At 36.6% G+C, this 10,040-nt stretch overlaps 1 pseudogene; it reads right to left on the bottom strand.

The window, feature by feature from the left end:
- Positions 1 to 9,286: 9,286 nt before the first annotated feature.
- LOC111148851 lies at positions 9,287 to 9,834 on the bottom strand (annotated as a pseudogene).
- Positions 9,835 to 10,040: the final 206 nt, after the last annotated feature.

Here is a 10,040-nt window from a genome sequence, read left to right as displayed (position 1 = left end):
TGTTAACTTCCATTTTGTAAAATATTTGAATTGCTTTCCATCATTTAAAGATAAGAAGATTTCACATAAATATCTGGATTTTTTATTTTCTTAAAAATCAGTAAAACTGAGAAATCCTGTTCCTGAGTCTAAACATTACAACATTCTGTATTCCTGCATGACAACGGTTAGATTGACCTGAGTGGCTAATGGGTTGTTCAGTTGTCCTTTGTAGATATATCGTTCTCATGAGCTCTCCAGTTGTCTACAATAGGATAATTCACAAATTTTTACCTTATTTGCCTGGTTTCTGTATATATTTAAGTTTGAAAATTCAACTTCATGCCATATATTATAAAAAAGTTCATTTCAGTTCAGAGAATCTATTTTATTGGACATCATCTTCATAGATGTAACTATAGGAAACTAAGAAAATTGACTATTTTAGCTACTTCAGTCAAAAACTTTTCAATTTAGAGAAAAGTCAGCAAAATTGATAGTCTAAACATGAGCAAGTGTTTGAATGGGATAAACTATTTCTGTCAAAGCAATAAGCCTAGTAACTCTGTATGGATGCAACCTATATTTTTATAGATACAGTGGATATTTTACTTTTGTCAGTTCTTGCCCGTCACAAAGAGTGATGATTTATGTTTGAAGCATGCTATACACAGACTATTATCTCAATTTTATGTTGGGCGACATTCTTGCCACCTATTCCATTTTCAATTTCTTAGAGAAACTAATGTCTGAGGTCTTGTTCAGATACATCACAGATTTTAAAATCATCTTTGGCCCACAAGATATGTTTTTAAAAAGGACAATATAATATAAAATGCTGTGTTTGTAGAATGCAGATTGATTCCAAATTTCTTTCCCTCATGTGATTAATTCTCAGGTTTCCCACTAGGAATTTGTGATTTAATTATGTATGGCCATAGAAAATGCTCTTCAAATATTATTCCCAGTAAATACAAGTTTTTCAGGTTGATTCTTCTGTTTCTAAGAAAATAACAGTCCATTACCTAGAAGGTGAATTAGTCTGACTGATGACGGCTGACTACGCTGCATTGCAAAATCAGGTGTGTTTACCCTTTATCATAGCTGAGGACGTTTATATTAATAATGAAGGCATTGATATGGGAATCAAAGGTACACGTTTGGCCTTCCATGTCATTAAATCAACATCAATAATTCCTTATAATCTCCATAATAAAAGTGAAAATTCTATATTTACTATACTGAGCTTCTTCTTTTTTTTTTTTAATTTATCTGACAGACAGAGATCACAAATAGGCAGAGAGGCAGGCAGAGAGAGAGGAGGAAGCAGGCTCCCCGCTGAGCAGAGAGCCCAATGCGGGGCTCGATCCCAGGATCCCGGGATCATGACCTGAGCCGAAGGCAGCGGCTTAACCCACTGAGCCACCCAGGCGCCCCTTACTATACTGAGCTTCTTATGTTGTCAAACTTTTATCCCCAAGGATTACAATTTATAAAAGTATTATTTTTTTCTTTTTGCCTAAATCCTAGGTTAAGGGGCGCCTGGGTAACTCAGTCGTTAAGCCTTCAGCTCAGGTCACAGTCCGAAGGTCCTAGAATCGAGCCCCACATCAGTCTCCCTGCTCAGTGCAGAGTCTGGTTCTCCCTCTCCCACTCCCATTGCTTGTGTTCCTTGTTGTCTTTCTCTCTGACAGATAAATAAATAAAATCTTAAAAAAATTAAAAAAAATCCCAAGTTAAATTATATCTTTAATGGAAATAGTATATGTTATAATGATACATGGTGTTAAGTTTTTCTCGGTATCACATAATTTTATAATATTTAACATGACATTTCTTACCAACTAACATTTATTTAACACATTTTTCCCCCTATATCCATGTTAGTTGCTACAGGAGATTAAAAAAAAAATGACACAATTGAAGCTCTTTTGCATCTTCCAATATAAGACCAAAGATTGAAGATTACAGATAATGTTAAATTATCAAAATTTAAAAGCTTAATATTTTTTAAAAAATGAAACAATTGCCAAACACATGTTATAATTTTGATTCATCCATCAGTCCATCAGTATTTACTTCAAGAAAGGATCTTCTGAATATCTGACCTCTGCATATGTCATCTCTTCTGGTTTTTCTACTTGAGTAACTGATTTCTTTCACACTATTCTTGCTAGTGTTCCATAACCATCTCTCTTTTTTTTTTTTCATAACCATCTTTCTAAAATTTTTTTTGTGTTTCTTAAAGGTAACTATATTTTTCTTTGTAAATTTAGCTATCTAGGGCTTTTCAAAAATAGGGTCTCATTTTCTGCTCCAGAGAGTCTGAGTTGATGGGAAATTTTTTTAAGTGAAGTTATTTTCCTTGAATTTCACAAAAAATATAATTTTGAAAAAGATGGACCTCACATTTTTATCTACTATACACTTTGATTTACATATTCTTGGATCAAGATATATCCTTTGGGATGAGCTACAGATCCATTGTTCTCTAAAAGAATTCTCTTGATTGTGTTCACTGGCAAAACTAAGTGTTCCAAATTACTATGGACTGGATCTATTGTCCTTGTCTTTCTCTTTTTTATGAACCCTCTGGAGTATAATGGTATTAAAAGACTATAATGTTTAGAATGTAAAGTATAATATTTAAATTGTTCTCCAGGAGAAATATTAGCAAAGTACCTTGAGAGCATTTATATCTGCTGGAGTAGATCTCTTTCACAACTCAACTGGGAGTGACAGATAATTTAGAAGACTTGATAGATGTGAAGATACTGCATGTGAACTTTCATGGATAAGAAGGATGTGAAATCCTGTATTGGGAGAGAATGTATGTAAAGACTAGGACACACAATAAAATATATAAACACTGGCCTTTCAATTGGAAAGAACACAGCAATTTTTCTTGCTATCTTATTCTGAGCTTGCTAATTATTTTGTGAATGTTCAATCTGAAATATTGAGGCAGTTCTAACCGTTGTCAGTCTGTTTGGGACATCAAATAGCTATTTTGTCAAGACTAGAGTGTCATTAGTTGTGTGTCTCTAAATGAAAGTTCTGTATGTTAATGCTAACTGTGACATGAATAGTAAGATTGGCATTAGAGATTTCTGAAATGAGAATAACATTCATGATTAACCTACAGAGGGTAAAAATTGGGAAATCATCTAGTAACTTCATGAAGCTTTGTTGCATTGTAATTTCATTTTTAATAGCAATGAAATTGTTATGGAATAATGAGGGACCTTGAAGTGTAGTAAGTTAGTCAACTGAAAACAAAGTGCTGCGCCAGGATTACAACTTCCAGCCATTTTAATAATTTATGATTTTCCTTTAACTCCTGAACTAAAATTTAGAGATGGACTTTTGTTATTTATACATCTTAGTACTGTTGACATACTCTTTATGAACATATCAAAGATGATTACAACTGATCATGTATTCTTTGATCCAATTACCATGTTCTGCAGTCTCAGTTGGGAAGAGAGGAATTAATATTTATTGGATGTCTCCCACATGCCAGGGGATTTACATGTGTTCTCTCATTCGATCTTCCCAGTGGACCAGGGAGATTGTTGCTATTATTTACATTTTACAAATGAGAAGACTAAAATTCAGCGGAATTAAATAGAGTGGATATGTAAATTTATGTTTGTTTCTTTTTTTCTTTGTTTTTGAGAACTGCGCCTTACCGCCTCTTGTACCACGTGTGGTGTGTATGGTTAAAGTCCTCAGCCCTTCCTTCTTCATTTCAAGAAGAAGCAGTCTTTTTTTTTTTTTTTTTTAAGATTTTATTTACTTATTTGACAGACAGAGATCACATGTAGGCAGAGAGGCAAGGTAGAGAGAGAGGAGGAAGCAGGCTCCCTGCTGAGCAGAGAGCTGGATGTGGGGATCATCCCTGGACCCTGGGATCATGACATGAGCTGAAGGCAGAGGCTTTAACCCACTGAGCCACTCAGTTGCTCCGAGAAGCAGTCTTAAGATCTATATAAACTTAAAAATGATGATTAATCTGCCTCTGGGCCCATGATTGTAATAAGGCCAATAAATCCTCTTTATTGAGGATTGATATGAATACTGCAGAAGAGGGGATTCTTTGTTACTTTGATCCTGAACCTTACAAACCACAAATCCTGGAGTTCTTCAGACAACTGTCTTTGCTCCCATATGAAGAGGTCTTACATAATGATAAAGCCAATAGAGAATATGGTAGAACTGAGAAATGGGGAGAAAAGAACTTCCTTTTGGGGCTATAATCTGAAGTTTAAAAAAGTCTGCCCATAAAAACTAGTAGAGGAGAATCAGATATACATGTAAGTGTGATACATATTATGCTAAAAATCTTTCTTGAGCACTTACATTCTCTTCACTAAAATTTGTTCCATTTCTCCAGTAGTACAAGGTCTAATTCTTCGAACAGTATAAGACATAGCTACAAAAGTTATTGACACCATGGAAATGACTTAGAGAAAAAGTGAATCCATGAAATATGTTGAAAAGAAGAATAATCAAATTTAGTGTAAAATGTAGAAATTGAGGAAATTCTGTTTTGTAGTTCTGGGTAGTTTTAAAGAATAGGGAACACAGTGTTCACTCTTTATGTATTTACTAAGTCTGTGATGTGTGAATTGTAAATTTTTTCTATGAATTTGCAAAAGCAACATGGAAATACCAGTACAGAGATGATGACCCTCAGGGTAAACTCTATATTGGCCTTAATGTATTATAGCCTTGTGGGCTTGGGTTTAACTGTCTCCTGCTATTCTCAATCGTGTTTGAGTCTTCAATGGGCATTATTTTTTCTTAGACATACGTGCTGTGTGCAGCAGTCCTGTGAGCAGTTTCCTAATGGTTTGAAAGTGTTGATTTCCTCTAAAAAGAGTAGTTTTTACTTCCTGGAAATAGTTCTCTCAGACGCCAGCTGATGCCTGATGACTCTGAATCTACCTATTTTAAAGGAGGATAATAACGCCTCCTTTTTCCTTTTTCTCCCCCCATTGTGAGGGGGCGGAAGTGTTCTTGAGAGGCTTTTCTAGGAAACAGATGTATAGATGAAGGCAGTTGATACTGATCCTGGACATTTATTATCTCCTAACTATCAGGCATTAGGTGAGAATATATATTGCTCATCTTCACAGCCATTTTTAAGGTTTAAATGATGAGGAGACTGAGGCTCAAAGAAGGTCTCAATGACAGAAAGCTACATGAAAATGAAGTGAAAGGATACATGTGAGAATACCTAGTGCCAACATTGTGCAGGGATGAGGGGAGAGTCAGTTTCAGCTCTGCCCTGTCCTTTGCCTCCCCCTCTGCTTTAGTCTGGGGTGTCTGTCCTCCCCAAATCCCTATGTTGAGACCTAATGCCCAAGGTGATGGTATGAGGAAATAGAGCCTTTGGGAGGTGATTTTATCATGGGGGGGAAGCCGTCATCAATGGAAGTAGTGCTGTCCTAAGAGGGACCTAGGAGAGAGCTGCCTCGTCCCCTTGAATATGTGAGGTTACAGTGAGAAGTCAGCCCGCAGGGAAGAAGCTGAACCTCACCAGACACAAATCTGCCAGTGCCTTGATCTTGGACTTCCTGGTCTCCAGAGCTGTAAGCAGTAATTTCTGTTGTTTATCAGAAACCCTGTCTATGGTATTTTGCTCTAGCGGCCTGAGAGGACGAAGAGACCCTTCCCCCTGCCCATTTTTTTCCTCTTCTCCTTGCTTCCTTTGTTGAATATTTAAAACATTTTCCATTTAGACTTCTCTTTGTTTATTACAGTGACCTGATTCGGTGATTCGTGACATTTTCAAGCCTTTTTCAATCCTACGTTAAAACCTATGTCAATTATTTGGTGAGTTTTACGGTTTTAGATGGAGTGAGTGCTGTATATTGACCTTGTTTACTAAGCACAGGAAATTCCCAGGTATTGTAGCTGCAGTAGATCTTGCATTCACGTCAGAATGAGCTAAAGTCTAAAAATAGATTATGTTCTGTACGTAAGATTCTTCCCCAGTGCTTTCAACTTCTGTTTCTTAGAAACAGTTGATGCGGCTCAGAGATGGTGGGGAAAAAAAAAGCAAGAAGAGTCCATAATTCACAGCGGAAGGAAATTATATTAAATTCCTAAGGAGTTCTGACATATAACGTCAGAACGTGCTGTAAGTCATGGTAACATTTTTATGAGCAGCCTTGCTGAAAAGTTACATATTTCAAACTTCATAATGTGACCATGGTTTACATATTTATAGCTTTATTTATATATTTTTAGGATCTGTCTTTGTAATCTATTTCCTATAGATCTAATCTATATATAATGATTTCTAATACTTTGGGGAAATCATCTTTTGAAGTACCCTCATTTTTTCATTATATAACCTAGTTCTTCTTTAGTTAATTTTTTCCCCATTTAATTAGGATGACATCCTTCTTTTAAAAAAGAAAAAGCATGTCTAGAGTTTGCTGGCTGCATCAGTAGTTGTTAGTGTAAAGTAGTGGCTATAGACCACTGAACTTGAGGTCTCAGATTGATTTGATGTAAATGTGATGATTTGTATAAATTTGATCAGACATATGCAGCTGTGAGGTGTTGGGGGATGTGGGGGATTAATAAGAACTGAGCTATAGCTCTCATATCTATACTTTCAGACCTTTACCAAGGCACAAAATGTGTTCTATAATTACCACTGTGCATCTGCCTTGTCTATGTTTGAGCACCTAGAGGAGAGCAGTCATACCGTATTCAGTCTTGTGTTGCCCTCAGTGCCTCTTGTGATGCTGAACACATATTCTCTCAAACCTCCTGGCACAGAAGAGGGAATGTGTGACCTGGGGGAGCTAAGGATATAGTTTGTAGAGGTCTGTTACTACCATAATGCTTTTGTGAAGTCTTTCATTTTGAAAATTTACTTGGCCTTGGCTTCCTTACCTAAAATGCCCAAGCTACTTATGGAATGAAAAAAAAAAATAATTAAATAAATAAATTAAAAAAAAAGGTGGTTGTTTTAAATTATGTGATGTTGAATAAAATTGCCATGCTATAATGTGTGCTATATTGATCCTGAACTATATGAGGATGGATACCTAATCAGAGTGTGTTGAATTTAACTGAACTTAGCAATCTAGTTCCAGAAAGCCAGGAAAACAGAAAAATTCAGTTGAAGACAAGATAGATAGTTTTTAACCTTCTGCCTTCCTTTCAGTATTCTATACCTGCTTTGCTGTCATCCCCTCATCTTCATGTCTTCATTACTTCCAACTGGCTCTATACCATCATCACCTACTGTCAGCATTTCAGCCAGATCTCAAGGGAGGGACTTACAATGACTATTATACACAGGCTCCAAGTTCACATTGTCAGTGCTAAGCGATGTCATAGCCCAGCTGAGGGGCTATTGAAGGCAGTAAGTGTTCCAGACTGGCCCACTTTAATGGCTGAATTCTGATTTTTGAATTACAACCAGTGTTGGATAATGGCAAGAGCAGGGGGAGTGGGATCTCATGGAGCCAAATCGTAATCCTGGCTCTCTATATTCCATTTGCATACTCTTGGGCAGATTTAAGCTTTCTGTGACTAGCATTGTTTTGAGAGCTCCAGGTATTTGGTTTCATTTTCTTTTTTTCTCATTGCCACATCCCTGAGGTTGTTTATATCTTCATTGTACACATAAAAGAGTACCTTGTCTTTAAGAAATTGTGCTGATGTATACATCTGCAAAGTGGCAGAGGTAGAATTGAACTCTATCATTGTAATGTGAAAGCACTTTTCATAAAATGATTAAATAAGATCTTAAAGAAAATGCTTCTAATTATTGTAATACATTTTTAGTACTATTTTTTAGAACAGTTTTGGAATAACAGGAAAATTGAGAAGACAGTAAAGAGCATTCCTGTATACCCAACACCCAGTATACTTTTTTAAAAATTATTATTAACATATAATGTATTATTTGCCCCAGGGGTACAGGTCTGTGAATCATCAAGCTTACACAGCTCACAGTATACTCTATTATTAACACTTTACATTAGTATGGCATATTTACTGCAATTAATGAACCAATATTGACACACTATTATTAATTAAAATCTGTAATTCATTCACAGTTGCTAAGTTTTGACCTAATATCTTCTTTCTTTTCCAGGATCTCATTCAGTATGTCATATTACATTTAATTGTCATGCCTCCTTAGGCTCCTATAGGCTGTGACATTTTCTCACTTTCCTTGTTTCTGATCAATCTGACAGTTTTAGAGATTGCTGGTGAGATATTTTGTAGGATTCTTCTCCATTGGAATTTTTCAGATGTTTTTCGCATTCCTAGACTTGGGCTATGGGATTTAGGGAGGAAGATCACAGACAGGAAGTGCTATTTTCATCACATTATAGGAAAGATGTACACTAGCATCATGATTCATGACTACTGATGGTAACTCTGGCTGAGGTAGTGTTTGTCAGATTTCTCCAATTTAAAGTTACTCTTTCCCTCACCTTTCTACTTTTAGAATAGAAAATTCCAAAGTCATACACCTAACATGAACTAGTGGGGGAGTCAATGCCATGTCTGCCCTTGCCCCGAAGATTGGGTCAGGACAGACTCTTGGGAGTCTTTATTCTTTGGAAGAGCCACTCCCAACAGTCACATTTATGGAGTTGGGATTTATGCTGTCCCCCCATAGGGGAAAAGTATCTACATAATTATCTGGAATTCTTCTGCAAGAGACATTGTCTCGTCTCCATTAATTTGTTCAATTACTTTTATATATTGGTATAAACTCAGATACTAATTTTATATCTTGGATAATAATCTGAGTTATTTTTTTGCTCAAAATTTTCCAGTTTTGGCTACTGGGAGCCTTTTAGTTGGCTCCCATGTCCTTTTCACATACTCCCACATAACTCCAAAAATGTTTTGTATTTTTTTTTTGTTTGTTTTGTTTTTTAGTATGTTCTTACTTCCTGACATACCGAGCTTATCTTCTATAATTCCTTCTCCAGTCCTTGAATCAGCCATTTCTCCAAGGAGCTTCTGGTTCAGCATTAGAAATTAAGATCTGTGCTCCTTGCTCCTGGGGTAGACCTCTCAGCTGAATGCACAAAGAAATATATGTGTGTGTACTAACTTGTGTATATACACATGTGTATAAATATTTCTATTTGCAACTATATGTGACATATTAAGCTAAGTTCTTACTGATGTCTCCAACTCCAGTCCATTACTATATGGATCATTCTAGTCTCTGTCCCTTGATTATTATAATGCATTTTTGTATTTGTTGTTGTAAAATAACCCTTTGCTGAAATATTTTCCTTTACAGTTGTAACTAGCTGGGCAATCCACTGATGTCATCTGTGATATCATGAGGGTGGCAGCCATCAACATTGCAGCTCACGGACTGAGCAGTCCTCAGGATCTCTTTAATGGTTCCAGAGAGTTCTCTGGCTAAAGATTGTTGCCACATCTGTTAGGCGATGTTGACACTCTCATTAAAAGTATTTCCACTGTGTTTCATGTTTTTCTGTTGCTTTCTGTCTCTTGGTGGTTCCTTGAAGGCTTTGATAATCAGGGCAGAGGCAGAAGGTACCACTTCAGTCTGGGCCTGTTCTGAATGGTCAGTTTCACTGTAATCCTCAGACCCTCGCCTTCACCAGTTGCCTTGGTGATGTCATCACCAACCTTTTTTGGAGTCAGACCTAGGGGCCCAATCTTTGGGGCCAGGGCAGATGTGGCATTGACTTCCCTACCACTGTATGTCAGGTATATGACTTTGATCTTGGGGTTGAACTTAGGCGGCATGGTAGAGGTGGCTGGTGTCAGACGAATCCAGACTCAGGATGACAAAAGGCAGTGGCACTTTCACCTCCTCTGTGCTGAAAGCCATTATTGTAATACCTTTTTTAATAGAACATGAGTTTAAATTTTTCTTAGTTGCTGACAATAAAGGTTAACATTTATTGATGGTTTACTATGTTTCAGGCATTGTCCTTAGGACTTTAATTGAATTCTCATTCAGTTCTCACACCTAGACTGGGGGTAGTAGACACCCTCCTCCTTTTTTTCAAGTTTCATTTTGAACA

Source organism: Enhydra lutris, unplaced genomic scaffold, assembly GCF_002288905.1.
Source record: "Enhydra lutris kenyoni isolate GAN:26980312 unplaced genomic scaffold, ASM228890v2 scaffoldscaffold21, whole genome shotgun sequence".
NCBI classification, from domain to species: Eukaryota; Metazoa; Chordata; class Mammalia; order Carnivora; family Mustelidae; genus Enhydra; species Enhydra lutris.
This window is presented reverse-complemented; position numbering and strand designations above follow the sequence as displayed.